The 15,064-nt window shown below is 42.9% G+C and overlaps 1 protein-coding gene across 18 annotated transcripts in view; it reads left to right on the plus strand.

The window, feature by feature from the left end:
• PIK3R1 (phosphoinositide-3-kinase regulatory subunit 1) overlaps window positions 1-15,064 on the plus strand; it is a 959,753-nt gene that overhangs the window by 550,508 nt on the left and 394,181 nt on the right. For 13 of the 18 annotated variants that reach the window (XM_079916424.1, XM_079916400.1, XM_079916404.1 and 10 more), the window contains 2 exons: window positions 2,327-2,419; window positions 3,291-3,441. The exons of 1 other annotated variant lie outside the window; for it this stretch is intronic. The gene's annotated coding sequence lies outside the window, so the exon portion shown is untranslated. Of the gene's footprint in view, window positions 1-1,917; window positions 2,222-2,326; window positions 2,420-3,290; window positions 3,442-15,064 lie in introns of all 18 variants that reach the window. 4 more of the 18 variants (XM_079916418.1, XM_079916408.1, XM_079916402.1 and 1 more) reach the window with 3 other exon arrangements.

Raw genomic sequence — 15,064 nt, forward strand, 5'->3', positions numbered from 1 at the left:
GAAAGTGTCCCAGGCACAGCATGTGCCATCCGGACTACTGATAGGAATAACAGATAAACTTTCGTAGTTGTGAAAGTGATTATGATCTTTCAAGATAGTCAGTTATGTGCAGCTAAAGAGATCTAGAGGTAGTTGTGGGTGATATTGAGTGATGAAATAATATGAATGTAGTAGTTTTATGATATGAGAGTAGTAGTTTTTTTTCTTTTTTTTTGCGGTACGCGGGCCTCTCACTGTTGTGGCCTCTCCCGTTGTGGAGCACAGGCTCCGGACGCGCAGGCTCAGCGGCCATGGCTCACGGGCCCAGCCGCTCCGCGGCACGTGGGATCTTCCCAGACCAGGGCACGAACCCATGTCCCCTGCATCGGCAGGCGGACTCTCAACCACTGCACCACCAGGGAAGCCCAGAGTAGTAGTTTTGATTAGAAGAAGGAGGAGACATGCAGTGTCTAATTTATACATAATGGGTTAAAGAAGCTAAAATTTATTTTTGGCCTAGGAATGGATGACTCTGTGAGGGCAGAGACGGGGTGTGTCTTTTTCCTCACTTCATGCTCAGTGTCTTGCTCTGTACCTGGCCCTGCAGGGATGTGCTGTTATTAACATTATAGGATTGAATGCACTGATGGCCTTGACCCATGACCGTGCTGGGGAGGATGTGCGATTGAATTTTGTCCCACTGGGTGACAAAGTCTGGAGCACAGCCTTGAGATAAGCTGTGGTTTGGCACTCGTCCATTCCAACCTCATTTATTTTTTTGAGGCAGGCAGTTTTTGCCTCATTGATTTTCACTGCTCATCAAGTTCCATTAGCCTACTCATTAGTGACGGCTTCATTCCCTCCCCACATATTCAGTCTCCTGAGTGACACTTCTTTGTGTCATTAGCACTGACCACGATTGCTGGGTATCAGTGGAACGTGGCATTACCAGCAGGGCCTGCTGGCTGCAAGTAACACCCTCCTCTGTCACATTGATACCCACAGGAAACAGCAGTTTCGATGACAAAGGACTAAGAGCGTGGGCTTGTGACACTGACACTTAGAGTTCTAGTCTCTCTCTCTCTCACACACACACACACACACACTCTTTTTCCCTGGAATGGTACTTCTGCATTACCTCAGGTACTTCCAACTCACTTGCCTAAATATGAACACATTATCATAACCCCAAACCTTTTCTTGCTCCTGAATCCATTTTTCCACTAGAACCACTCTTGACCCATCAGCCAAACTAGAGGCACAGACTCATCTTTGACTCTTTGCTTTGCTCTTCCCCACATCTGATCAGGCACCAAGGTCTACCCCCCGTTCCAGAGAAGCAGCTCTTGGACCCTCCGCTTCTCTCCTTTGCCGTTGTTGTAGTATAACCTCTGTTGTCTTTCACCTGGACTTCACCCCAACTGCTTTTCTGGCCTCCAGATATTTTCGTCCTTCCAACCCCTCTTCTCCAGGGAACAGGGAGGGTGCAGAGTATCTGTGGGAAGGTTAAGGGAAGACAGACTCCTGGCATGGAAGAGAGAATGCTAAGAGCAAACATTTTTTGAGAACATTTATTGAGCACTTCCTATGTGCCAGGCACTGATTTATTAATATTTACATGACCTTACTTAATCCTCACAAAAACGTAAACGTAGGTAGTATAATTATCTTTATTTTACAGGTAGGAGAAATTGTATGTGATGTATAGATCCCATCACTAGGAAGTGGCAGAACTGGGGCTGGAAACCAGATTCACCTGACTCCAAAGTCCACACCATTTCCATGACAGCCTCCTACCTTTCTAGTTGCTCTAGACTAGCGGTTCAGAATCACCTCGAGGGCTTGTTGAAACACAGATTGCTGAGCCCCACCTCCAGAGTTTCGGAATTCCTAAATCTGCGGTGAGGTTGCAAATTTGAGAATTTGCATTTCTAACAGGATCCCAGGTGATGTTGATGCTGCTAATGCGGACCACGCTGGGAGTCGTCGCTCCAGGCGGCGTTCTTTGGAGCCCTTTCTCCATGGCCACAGCACACGCGGTTCAAAACTCAGATGTCAGACTGGTTTCATATCCTGGAAGTGTGCCTGTGTCTGTGGGCCGCCAGATTTAGCCTCCCCAAGCCTCCATCACCTCTTCTATAAAATGGGGATTTTTGAGGACTGCAAATCATGTATATAAAGCTCGGAGCTCTACACCTGGTCCAGAGAAAAACTCAGTAAATGCTAGCTGTTCATAAGTATTGTAAGTGAGCCCTTTTAGTCTGTTTCTGCCTTTTTGCTGTTTCTCTCTCACTGTCTTAGACACTTTGCACTTGATGTTCCTTAGATTTGAAATGCTGTTTTCCAGGTTTTTGCATGGCTCACGCCTCACCGTTCGGGTTTCATCTGAAATGGACCACCTCAGAGGCTTGGAGCCTAGATGAGGGAGCCTCCAAGCACAGTGAGCATTGTTTGTTTGGCAGTAGATTTTTAAGTAGTGATCTAATTTCTAGCATGATTACAGAACTGTTCAGGCTATTTTTTCGACAGTTTTAAGTTTTGGCTTTTAAGATAGTGATCCACCTTTCCTAAGTTTTCAAATTTATTGGCATAAACAAATTCATTATACGATGTTAATATATATATATATATATATATTTTTTTTTTTTTTTTTTTTTTTTTTTGCCGTACGCGGGCCTCTCACTGTTGTGGCCTCTCCCGTTGTGGAGCACAGGCTCCGGATGCGCAGGCTCAGCGTCCATGGCTCACGGGCCCAGCCGCTCCACGGCATGTGGGATCTTCCCAGACCGGAGCACGAACCTGTGTCCCCTGCATTGGCAGGCGGACTCTCAACCACTGCGCCACCAGGGAAGCCCACGATGTTAATATATTTTTAATCTCCACCCCTCAGTGTTGTACCCCTTTCACGTCTAAAATTTTTTGCACCCACCTTCTCTGCATTTTTGTTGATCATTCTTGCTGAGTTTTGTCTATTTAATTAGTCCTTTAAAAAAAGAAACTTTTTGGTATTATCTTTGTTTTCCATTTATTTCTATGTTTTTTTTTTCACCTTCATTGGATGCTTAGATCTTTATCAGTGCCTTTCCATTTCTTCTGTAAACATTTAAAGCTGTAAATGTCTCTTGAATTTCACATATCTCACTCTCATGGTGGTTGGCTTCCAACGCGTCTTTCAATATCTTTGAGCTCCTTGAGCAACTTAAATTTGTTGGAATTCACAAGGACCTCAGTTCACACTGAGCAGAGGGTTTTCTTTGGCTTTGGCCAGGTGCCCCGGGCAATCACCATCCTGTGTTAATTTCTCCATTTAGGGGTTTTCCAGATCACGCAGGTGGTACAAATTTAAACCTCAAACCCACGCAAGGGCAGGGCTATGTTGATAAATTCTCGCGAGAGACCATTATTTGCTTCCTCCCGGATTGAAAACCAAGGCAAGAGTTCTCTCCTCATCCCCTTCGGAAGGTAGGTGGAATGTTTTTCATCCCACCCTTTCACTGAGTGTCAGAGGCCTTGAATTTGCTGACTTTTCAGTTCTCATGCTCCGCTGTCTCCTCTAACCCCGAAGCCGTGAAAACGCCATATTGGTAGATGGCTTCGGAGATTCAGTGCGAAGTGTTATTTTAAATAATCGCTTACTTTTATATTTGGTCTCTAGGGAGTTTCCTTACTTTCTTGCTAGTTTGGCTATATGTTACAGACGAAAAAAAATTATATTCTTTCCAAACTGTGTTATGTATTGGGTTATTAAAAAAAAAAAAGGCTTTTCAGAGTAGTCAACCATATTACCAGAAAGTGAAGTAACCCTAGTCAGTCTTCAGCATATGATTGTCTTTTATCTTCTCTATAGTACTCATCAGTACCTGAATTTATTTTATTTATCTATGTGTTTATTTTCTGTTCCTCATCTCCTAGTTAAATGGGAGTAATTTGATGCCTGGGAGTCGGCTTTGTCCACTGGTGTGTGGTCAGTGTGAACAGTTGCTGGAGGTGTCAGGGTGGCCAACTGGTCTAAGGGGCCAGACACAAGCTCTGCTTCTTTGTATAGAGCAGTCACTGGCATTGAGTGAGACAATCAAAATTTGTTGATTGACCTACAAATAAATTATGTATTAAAGAATGTATAAATATAAGTATTCACACAGTAGACTGTATCCTATGCAAACTTTTGAAATAATTATATTCAGTCATTAATATGAAAAATAATATCATGAGATATTAAGGTAGAAAAGTAGATTTTAAAATAGCATGTGTAATATGACCCCCATTGTAAAATATATGTGGGCTTGAGTGTGTTCATTATATGCGTGTTCGTTTAAAACTATCTGGAAGGATATACGATAAAAGTTAACTGTTTATTGCTAGTTAGTAGGATTTTACAAAATTTTTCTTTTATCCTAATGTTTTATACTGAGCACAAATTTTTATAATCAGACGAGTGGAAAGAAACATCTTTTAAAATTCTAGGGTATTTGTTTCCTAAGGTTCAAGGTGCATATTACAGGTAAAGCTTCATTTTGTCTTTCTTCCTAAGGACTCAGCTTTATATTTGTTTCTACTTTTCTTGAAAGCAAAAATAGGCCATTTTCAGGCTCAGTATGTTTTCTTTAACAACATTAGTATCTCTTTTTCTACACACAAAGTTTGAGTAAGGTTATGCTGGAAGTCAGCTCAAGTCTGTTCTAGATTTGATACTTTATCAACTTAGTCTTGTTCCTTGTTTTGTGGGAAGAAAGGACACCATATGTACCACTCTGACCTGGTGCGAGGAAAAGGACATCATAGGGCCTTTTTCTCCTCCACCACGGCAGTTTTTGTCAGCATACATCTTGACTCTATTATATTCTGAAGCTGGGTATCGCCTATCTTTGTTTGAAGAATAGCCAGAAATACTATAATTAATCCCTTTCCATTTCGGCTGCTTACAATTTACATGAATGATAAAGTTGGGAGCTGGGGACACTGTGTAAGAGTCAGCTTCTGCCCTTCAAGCCCATAGACATGTTCAAAAAATACAGTAACAACATGGTGTCATAAGTGTTATGTGTGAAAGACTTTCAGAATTCAGAGAAGGTGCTTGATGGAAAAATGACGATGAGGCAATAATCTCCCTACTGTTTATTTTTCAGCCTTTTCCACCACTCTTAGCATTTTTGCTCTAGCCACATTCTATTTCTTATATTTTTCCACAAACATCAGGCCATGTATTATGTTCTTATTTATACTTGTACTCTCTACCAGGAATCTCCTTTTCCATTTTCCAGGCAAATTCCTACTTAACCTTTAGAGTTTGGATCAGGCATCAGCTCCTTCAGGAAACTCTTCCTAACAGCCCCTCCCCAGGCAGGCAGGTTCTATGCATTCACTCAACAAGCATTTATTGAGCACCTACGATGCACTAGTCTCTGTGCCAGATCTAGAAAGGCAGTGATGAAAAGAAAAGTTGCATCCTGTGCTGGGAGTTCTTACATCCTAACGAGGGAGACAGGCGATGAACAAAAACAAACAAGCCAACAAGTAAAAGAGAGACAGTCTGTTATCATTGGGATGAAGAAAATAGGCCTGGGGTTCTGAGAGAACTGCTGACTTGGAGATAGAGGAGGGTGTGGTCATGCACAGATCAGGAAAGAGTGTTCTTTGGGGGAGGGAGCAACGTGCACAAAGCCCTCTGCTTGCTCTTGCAGTTCCCAGTATTACTCTGTAGTTTTGCCTTTATCTGTTGTAACTCTCGGCTTATGGGTCTCTCCTGCGAAGCTGGACCTTGCCTTTCCTGGGGAGAATGCGTCGTTCATCTTGGAGTCTCCGCTGCTGGGAGCCTCTCACATTATCATGTTCAGTACATGCTTGAATGGCCAGGTGGATAAATGGATGGGTGAAGGGAGAGGTAAAGAAGGAGGGCAGAGCCATTTGAGTGGCTTCACAGATGAAGTGACACTTAAATTGTTTCTGGAGAGAGGAAAAGGATTTTTTTCTTTCAGAATGGGTAGGCAAGGCACCCCAGGCAGAGGCAAAAGAATTTACAAAGGTAGAGAATTTCAATACATATTGAGTTCAGGGAACAACACATCCTTGCCTAGTGAAGAGGAAGTGGTGGAGGAGGGAAAGTTAGAGATAGACAAGAAGGCTGGCCCCATCAGGAATGACCTTGTGTCATTTTATGGGAGGTAATGCTGGACTGCCCAGGTACTGAAAAACTATTACATATGTTACTCTGATGATTGTGTAAGTTAAGGTAACCTTACCTGCTAAATGCCCAACATCTTAGTAGCTTTTGAGATTTGAAGTGTTTTCCTCTGGCTGATAAATGAAGGTATTTAGCAGATAGTCTCTCAAGATGTGAGGCAGGGACCCAGCCGCCTTCCACCTTGCAGCTCCTTCAGTTCCGCAGTTCAGAGTCCTTTGCTTCCATCCAGCCAACTGGGAAAGGGAGAGAGGGGAAGAGAGGAGGTGTGATTGGGCCTGTCCCAAACTGAACAGATCTGTGTCAATTCTGCCCGCATTCTATAGGCAAGAATTCGTTCCCAAGGTCACACTTAGCTGCAAGGAAACCTGGAGTATATAGTCTAGCTATGTGCCCAGGAGAAAGAGGATGTGGGTTTGATGAATACTTTGCCAGTCCTTACCACATTTGTCAAATGCAAGACGTGGTTATCCTGGACCCTCATGTAAGAAGTAAAGTCAGTCTCTGAGCATGTGGGCAGCTCTCTAGCAGTGATTCCAAGTGACTAATTCCTCGACTTTCTCCTCCTCAGACTACTGCCTAAGGATAGTTAGGCCACTTTCAAGAAATCAACCCCTGTTTAACATATATTTCCTTGAAGAGAATTCAAATACTTAATATGATATTGTGACTCCTACATTGTGTTTTTTTTTTTTTTTTTAATGACCACACTATGGTTCCATTAATACCAACGAGGAGCTGGAAGAATGAACTCTGAAGTATTGGCAGTCACTATAGCAATGCCAATAATCCTGAAGTGTAGGAGCTTCTTTCTAACATGTTTTCCCACATCAACAGAAATAAATATATAAATAAGTTTTTCATCAAATAATTCTGGGAGACATATTTATTCTGGGTTATTAATTTTTAATTATTTTTAATTTAAACTCTTTAAGAAGTGTAACTTCTATTTCTAATCAGAGGGTCAACAGAAGAGAGAACAAGTGAAAAACAGAATACTAGATGGTGGTAATGTTCCCTGGACTCACGGTTTCTCTGTTGGAAACCAGATTTTTGCTACATGGTAATTTTGATCATCTGATGCTAAGGTGCATACCCATTTGTGTAGTGGAAATTCCTAGCAAGGTAGAGAATACTTCCATTGTGCCACGTTCACCCAACACCTCCGCACCCACACTGCCCCCCACCGCTACCATTCCTTCTGCTATAATCTCATCTTCTAGCTTCACCAGCAAATGAAAGCAATTAAGTACATGAGGGGAAAGAATAAATAAGAAAATCAATTTTGTTGTTAGCTTGTGGCTGTTGTGTCTCAAGTATACCTTCAACCCTCTTGTGAATATTCATCTCTGACTGTGAACGGTTTCTGGGCAGAAGTGTTCTTCTTACCTGTGCTCTGGGTGCTGAGTGTGGTTCTTGGCTGGAGCCCAGTGAGAGAAGGCGGCAGGAAAATGGCAAGCAGAAAAGGAAATATTGAAAGGCAAAAGGATGTCCAGTATGCTTAAATTGGCATTGAAATCTAGACCTTAGAAAGGTACATCGCTAAGAAAATTAACGAGTTCTCCAAGTTAGGATATTTTGTCTTTGAAATGGGAACTCCTTCTCCAGCATTATATATATAGTTTATATAATAATGTTATCATTCTGGAACTCTGAAAGAAGACTGGCTTTGATCAGGAGTGTTTGGGAGTGGACTCCGTAAGACCAGTTTATACATATTGAACTTGAAATGTCTCTAGGAATTCAAGAGAGTATTTCACGTAGGCAGATGGATATATGAGCTGAGGTATCTAGCTTGGAGATACAAATTGGTGCTTTGTTTGCAAACGGGGATAACTGAAGTTATTAGCTTAGATGATATCTGAGAAGAAGAAAGCATTGAAGAATAGAAGGGAGCCGAGTACACAACCTAAAGAAATTCCAACATTTCATGGCAGGTTAGCAGAGAATAAGCCTGCAAAGGCGACAGAGAAGAAGCATCCCATTAGTAAGAGAAAAGCCATGAGAATATTAGATCCCACAAGTCAAAGTAAGAAAATGTATAAAGGAGCATGTTGTCAAAAGTTCAGAAGCTGCTGAAAGGTCAGATAAGATAAGAAATAAAAAATATTCCTTGGCTCTAGAAACAAGTAGTCACTGGTAACCAGAGCAAAAGATGGAAAATACATACATATATAGGGCCAGAATTCATACTGGAGCAGATTAGAGAGTAAATGGGAGGTGAGAAAATGGAGCTAATGAAACTAGATGCCTTTTTCCAGTACTTTGGCTGTGAAAGGGGATGAGAAAGATAGGGAAGAGATGACCAGAGATGAGGAATCCAGTAAGAGAGCTTGTTTGGTTTGGTTTGAAGGTGAGAGACTCTAGCTGGTGTCTGCAGACTTTTTCAGTATTTGGAGAGGAAATTACTGGGGCTACTTTCAGTAGAATGCTAGGCTGCACTTTTTTACAATTTACAGTTCTGCAGTGGCAGAATATGGAGGTTTTTACCCAGCAGAGATGCACCTAATTTCTATCTGGAGCGAATGGCCTATCAGTTTGAAGCAGGTTTAAGGACCTTTTGGACGCCAATCAGTATTGCATCCAACCCAGAAAACCTATCCTAATATTTCTTTGTTAAACTGACAGTAAGGTAATATTTCAAGTGCTTTTTGGACTGGTTTTAACATCTTACTGGCTCCTCTTTAATTGATGAGTTAAATAGCATGCTTGTCTTGTGTGTGTTTTCCATGTGCCTGAGAATCGTGATTTTTACCTTTTTGAAGATTACACTTTAACAGTTGTCAAGCCAATTGAAAGAGGAAATTGAGAGAGCACATCAAGCACCTTGGAAGGAATATATTCGGAATAATATAGGCAGCAGAGCCATAAAGGAGAGAGGAGTATGCACCAGCAGGGCTGAGACAATCTTAGGAGATATATGAACTTCTCAAACACAGAACCATACTATTTGGGCTTTTAAGTTTGAAGCGTACCAAATTTGCATTATGAATTCATTTAAGGGAGGCTGGTCGATACTTATAGTAACTGAATAAAGTAGAAAATATAGAGACTTTCACCCAGAAAGAAAAGCTGAGTAAAGTAAGGGGACTTCAGGTACATTTGTGGATGGGAATCCAAGTGCAGTTGATTCACTGAACTAATAGTGTCTTTAAATTCCCAAATCAATAGCTCATTTCTAGGCAGAGCTCAGCAGCTTCATGGGAGCATGTCGCTAATTTGGGAGCCTCACCACGTGCTCATGGCTGCTCACCCAGCGCTAATGTAGGCCGTGTCCCACGCAGCCCAGGAATGAAGTGGCCATTGTGGAGACAGGTCAGCTGTGGTTAAAGGCGGCAACACACCATACCCGAAGCTCCCAAAATAAACTTGCTTACATAATAGGCCAAACTCCCCATCACTCCCTCAGGTTCTCTTGGCAGAACAAGCTGATTCCCACCAAGAGGAAATCTTCCATTATCCAAGATAACTCCTACATTAACTCTCTTTATGAACTTCCCTCGGAAAGGTCTTTTTTGACCCGTTTGGCTACACAGAATTGGTAGTTGTGGGAATCAAACTGCTCAGCAAAAACTAAAGGAGATGCGATAGTAATTCGCTGGCTTACCTGTTTTCCCACCAAGGGTCTGCTTACCTGGTGAACAAGTCCTCCTAAGAAGTCATTGTAACATTGTTTATTTGGACAGTTTTATTCAGAGTTGCCCACCTCTTGTTGTCACCTTAATACTGTAAATTCATTTCAGGCAGGGATCTGTTCACAGATTTTGCCTATTGAAGTGTTCTTTCAAACAGAAAGCAAAAGTAGGGTTTTTTTTGTTGTTTTTTTGTGTTTTTTTTTTGAAACAAGAATAAGAGTGATGATAAAAACAAGAAGGCTCAGAAGCACTTGGGGAGTGTTTCATGCAGCCCAGTCCTGATATAGCCCAGGGCAGGAAGCCTGCTTGTAGTCATGGCTGGTGACATGACACAGTTGTGGGAGCAGCAACGTATACAGTTGATGGATTCTGGCTCTGCTAATGTTGGAAGACAGGCTCTTCCTGACTCTTAATATCTACGCATTGCAAAAGACTGTTTAGCCTAGAAATGTGGTTACAGTGTCTAACTCGTTTAAAAGCAAAAGTATACTTTCCTCATTGGCTTTTCTCTTTCTCTGTGTTACATGTGCTGCTGTATGGTACTAAGGAGAAAACCCCTGGTGAACACATTTGCTGCAGCCAAAGCCACTTACCCATCACCAGGCACCTAAGAGTGGTGGGAGGGATGAAGAAATGCATTAGCGGGGATGGCTCTTTCTCCAAGGGTGTGCGAAACCACAGGCAAGAAATTGGGAGCCCAAACTTTGTACTGACTGCAGAGGAAATGGCACGTCATCAGCCCATCATCTTTTGCCAGGAGGAGCTCCAGTCACCTTCTATTCCTAGGACAGAGCAGGAGGGGCAGGGAACCTAGGGAGGGGAGGTGTGAGGAGATTGCTGGGGGACCCATTTCCACAGGTGCCAGAGCCCCCTTGGTTATCATGACGGTAACCACCATTCGTGAACCTGTGATGTGCACCCATCTGTGAGCTACGTGCTTTCTGTGCCCGATCTAATTTAATCCTTATGACACCCCTTATGAAGTAGGTCTAATTAACTTTTAAAAAATCATTTATTGGTTTATTTTTCTCTACAAAACACATTAGTCATTCATTTAAATATCTGACTTCATTAGAAATCATGTTAACACTTTTTCTCCCTCTTGCCACAAAAATACACTAATACCCTGGCTTTAAAAACAAACAGCTATGAAGGAGTATTCCAGTTTCCTTTCACTCGGCAAATGTGTACCTCAGTGACAGCAGTTTGTAAATCAGTAAGACAGGAGGCTGAAGACTGAGGTTCAAATGATCTTCCACTTAAAAGTGGTAAAAAGCTATGGAACCTTCTCTATTCCTCTCCTCTCTATAGCACACGTACAGCTTTTTATAGATTAGGAAACTGAGGCTTAGAGAAGTTAAGTAGCGTGCCTTAAATCACACAGCTGGAAGTTGTTGGAGTACAAATTCAAATCCCAGGCCTGTCTGACTCCGTAACCTCACCCTTCATCATTGCGTCATGTTAATCCCATGGAAAATTAGCAGTTATTTAGCCTCCTCTAATCCAGCCTTTTATTGAATGTACAAATCCCCTTGATAACACACCCAGTACAGGGTCATCTGTGACCGCAGCCTCCAGTAAGGGAGCGACACCGGGTAGCCCGGTGTTTCTCCAGCTGGACACCTGCACCTCCAAAGCGTGTATATTCTGAACAGCCATTTGTACCCAGGAGATAATCAACCATGGTCTAAACATGCCCTCTCTTCTGGACGGTTGATTGTACTTAAAGGCTTGATAGAGAAATTATATTTTTAAAGTAACTCTAGTAGGGGATTAATTGCAACATTGTCATTCTTTTTTAAGATAAAACATGAGACCTTAAAAATTAGCACCAGAAGCTGCAAATTCCATCCTCGCCCTCCACTGCCACCACTGCCAGGGTTCAAATTCTCTCTGTCCTTAGAAGGATTTCAAAGCAAAAGTGTGAGAAGAACTGGGTTAGTGGACTATTCATATTCTTTGGAACCTGAGTCCAAGGCTCATATCCCATCGCTACTGCTAATGTTATCAGCCTAGTCTCGGACAACTTACTTAGCCTCTCTGAACCTCCATTTTTCTTATCTGTAAAATGGGAATGACAATGCCAACCTCTCAGAGCAGTTAGGAGTTTTAAATAAAGTGACAAGTGCGAAGTGTCCAGCACATTCTGTCATAAGTAGTCAATAGAGTTTCCTTCCCACTGTTCCTAAAACCCACCCCCTTAAGGGGAATCAACTCTCCTGACATCACAGAGAGGCCCCCCCTTGGCTCTGGTGCTTCTTGAACCTGTACTTACCCCACCCTTCACAAGACTCAGTTCATGAACCTTGCTGGAGAACAGCTAAGATGACTTCAAGATGTTCCCTCTGCTCACCTCTGTCCTCACCTGGGATTTCTCACTGGAGGGCTGGCATTTCTCCCACATGTGAGACCTGCATACAAGGGGCATGTCTGCCTGCCTGTTCCCCTCTCACTGTCAGCAGGAATCCCAAATCAAAAGGCATCTTAGGTACCTGAGTAGGAGCTCAAGGAGACCTAAAGCTGCTAAGGGGTGGGTTTTTTTTCTATAAGGACTACCTTATCATCTTAGCAGTAATTTGTCATTGTGGACAGGTTGGGAGAAAGAAGTAGCACCTGGATCCTAGAAACATTACTGTTATTTGGGGCTATCGCACATCGTTCACTTTGCTTTGTAGAGGCCTCCAGATCCTGACTCAGGGTAGGGGGATCCATTGGTCACTGTCAGGGTTGTGGAAAGGGGGTTTGCAAACAAGGGCCCACACCTCATCCACAGGTGCCTCTAATGGAAATTGCATCCAGATGCTGTGAGCTCTCCTTACACTGACAGAAGTGGCAAAGGAAACAAAGGGTCCAGGTGGACCCCAGGCTGTGCCTCTGTCTCACAGCTGATATCTCATCTTTCTGAATCCCAGGGGATAGCTGGTTGGAGTGGGGTTACAGGGTTGGTGAGTTAAAAAAAACAAAACTGATTTTACTATGATAATTGATGTTAAAGGAAGGAGGTGAAGGGCAGGTGCCCCTTGGGAGTCATTTGACAGCATTGTTACATGTGATACTCAGAGAAAGCATTTCCGTTTCGCCCAAGAAATGGCCAGCTACCCAGGTGGTGCCTGGGTAAGGTTTCTCCTCCAGCACCTTTTTGACCTGATGAGGAAGCCAGTGACAATGTAGGTCTCTTGTTTCATCCAACAACCACCTAGCTCACACCCGATCTGACTGCCTCGCCTTTATCCTTTTCCCTAGAGCACAGGTCAGCACCCTTTGGACTCAGCTTCCCAGACTAGAAGGAAGGGACCCAGCCAGGCTGCCATGTGGCCATCTTGGCCTACTACAGGCTCGGATGACAGGAGCTTTTCCTCTGTCTCTTGGAAGGTGAGGCCAGAGAGAGAGAACTATGTGTGCCTGGGGAGGATCTGAGGAAAAGCTTAGCCTCAGTCAGTTAAGTCAGCTGTGCCCCTCTGCCTCTCTCAGATGAAGCAGAAGCGAAGCAGAAAGCCACTGTGCAAACCCAGGAGTTGAGGAGGTAATAAAACTCTTCTCTGTCTATGACAAGGCAGATGATTGCTTTAGCGGGTTGCTGGTTGGAAAACTGTATCCATGGTGAAAATCGAATGTCCTTGATGTAAACAGCTGGAGTTGACAGGCCTTTCAGAATTCTCTTAGCACATGGGTTTTTGCTTCCCCGAGTATTCTAAACCCAGTAGGATGAAGAGTTAAAAAGTTGTCCACAAGTTCATGAACCTTGGGAAATGGAGGAAAGGCTCTGCTGGGGGCCAAGGCTGCTATGGTGGGGTGTGTGCTCCCAGAGTGCCCTTCCCTGTTTAATGAGCTAAAGCTTCAGGACAACCCTGTGCTAAGGGTTAATGCCACAGTGGTCATTCTCTTCATTTTATCCATAAAGTGTCAAGGGAGGAAGTGGTATGCTAGGGTTCCTGAAGACTCTGCTTGGACTTGGGACTTGAACTCAGTCCTCCAAGCAAGAGGGCAGGCTTATCCTTCTCAGCTTCTACCCCTAAGCCGGTCACTGGCCCCCTGAAATGGGCTCCTCTTTCGACTCTATCTGCCCACATTAACCATATCTTATTTACACATCTGTTTATTACATCCTATTTTAGAAGCAATGTGAGGCTAAAGGAGAATTTAAGAGAAAATATTCATATGGTAAATCAGTATGTCCTCACCAGATGGAAGGAAAATAAAGAAATATTCAGAAGTTATTTTTTATATATATATATAATTGAAAGAATGTCCCTGTGTGGCTTGAATGGCAAGAAAAGGAAAATATTCCTCTTTCAATGGGTACTTCCTCTACTTTAAGCTGGCAAGAAATGCTTCAATAACAGGTTGTCCCAGAATGTTACTTCAAAGACCTGGAGTTGGCACACTAGATACTCTTGCCACAAACTGTATCCAAAAATGACTTAACTTCCCCAGTCAGTGATGTGTACAAATGGCACACACACCACTAACCACACATGCACGCAATGTATGAATTCCCTTTCCAGCCAGAGAATCTTTTTTTTCAGAGCTACAAAGAAATGAATCAAGTTTGTAAAAGGATATGTGTGGAAAATGCCAAAGGAAAAATGAAAATCAGATGCTTCTAAAGGCAGGGCCTGAAGTGCTTTGCTGAGATGTTCTGCGTCCTTCCATGCTCTCTCGTAGGAAGTGACCAAGGAAACAGCCATCGAATCCAGTAGACTCAGGGGGTATAGGGTGTGGCAGGAGGAGAGCCATGGGTAGTTCTTTAGAATGGTTATGAAATAGCTAGATCTTCTGAAGGAAAGGTATTTCAGGCAGGTTCTTACGGGCATAACATCTGTGCAACACAAAATATTTTTTCTGTATCATTGCTGCTCTGCTTTCAGCTGGTGGGATTCTTAAAAAAGAAAGAAGCCATTCCCAGCACGGTAAATCCCCTATTAGCATGAAGGGACCTAGGAATCAGAAAATATATATATTTTTTCAGGCTACTGCGTTCATAGACTCACAAAAAGAATTACTGGGGGACATAGAGGGCTTGGAAGGTAATATTTTGCATCACAGTTTTTATTTTGATAAATCCCTGATGTGAATTCCTCTGTTCTGAGCCAGCTTCTCATCAACAGAATTAACACAGTCTCTGCTGTTCCTGTCACAGCACAATATTGATCACAATGCAGGGGAAACTCAGCTGCCTTCTCTGGAAATTGCTACACGTGGGACAACATAGATTTACTAACAAGATAATTGCCAGCCTTAGGAATATTCTGTGGATGGTGACCTGGAATGT

This window comes from Stenella coeruleoalba (genome assembly GCF_951394435.1).
Source record: "Stenella coeruleoalba genome assembly, chromosome: 3".
Taxonomy (NCBI): Eukaryota; Metazoa; Chordata; class Mammalia; order Artiodactyla; family Delphinidae; genus Stenella; species Stenella coeruleoalba.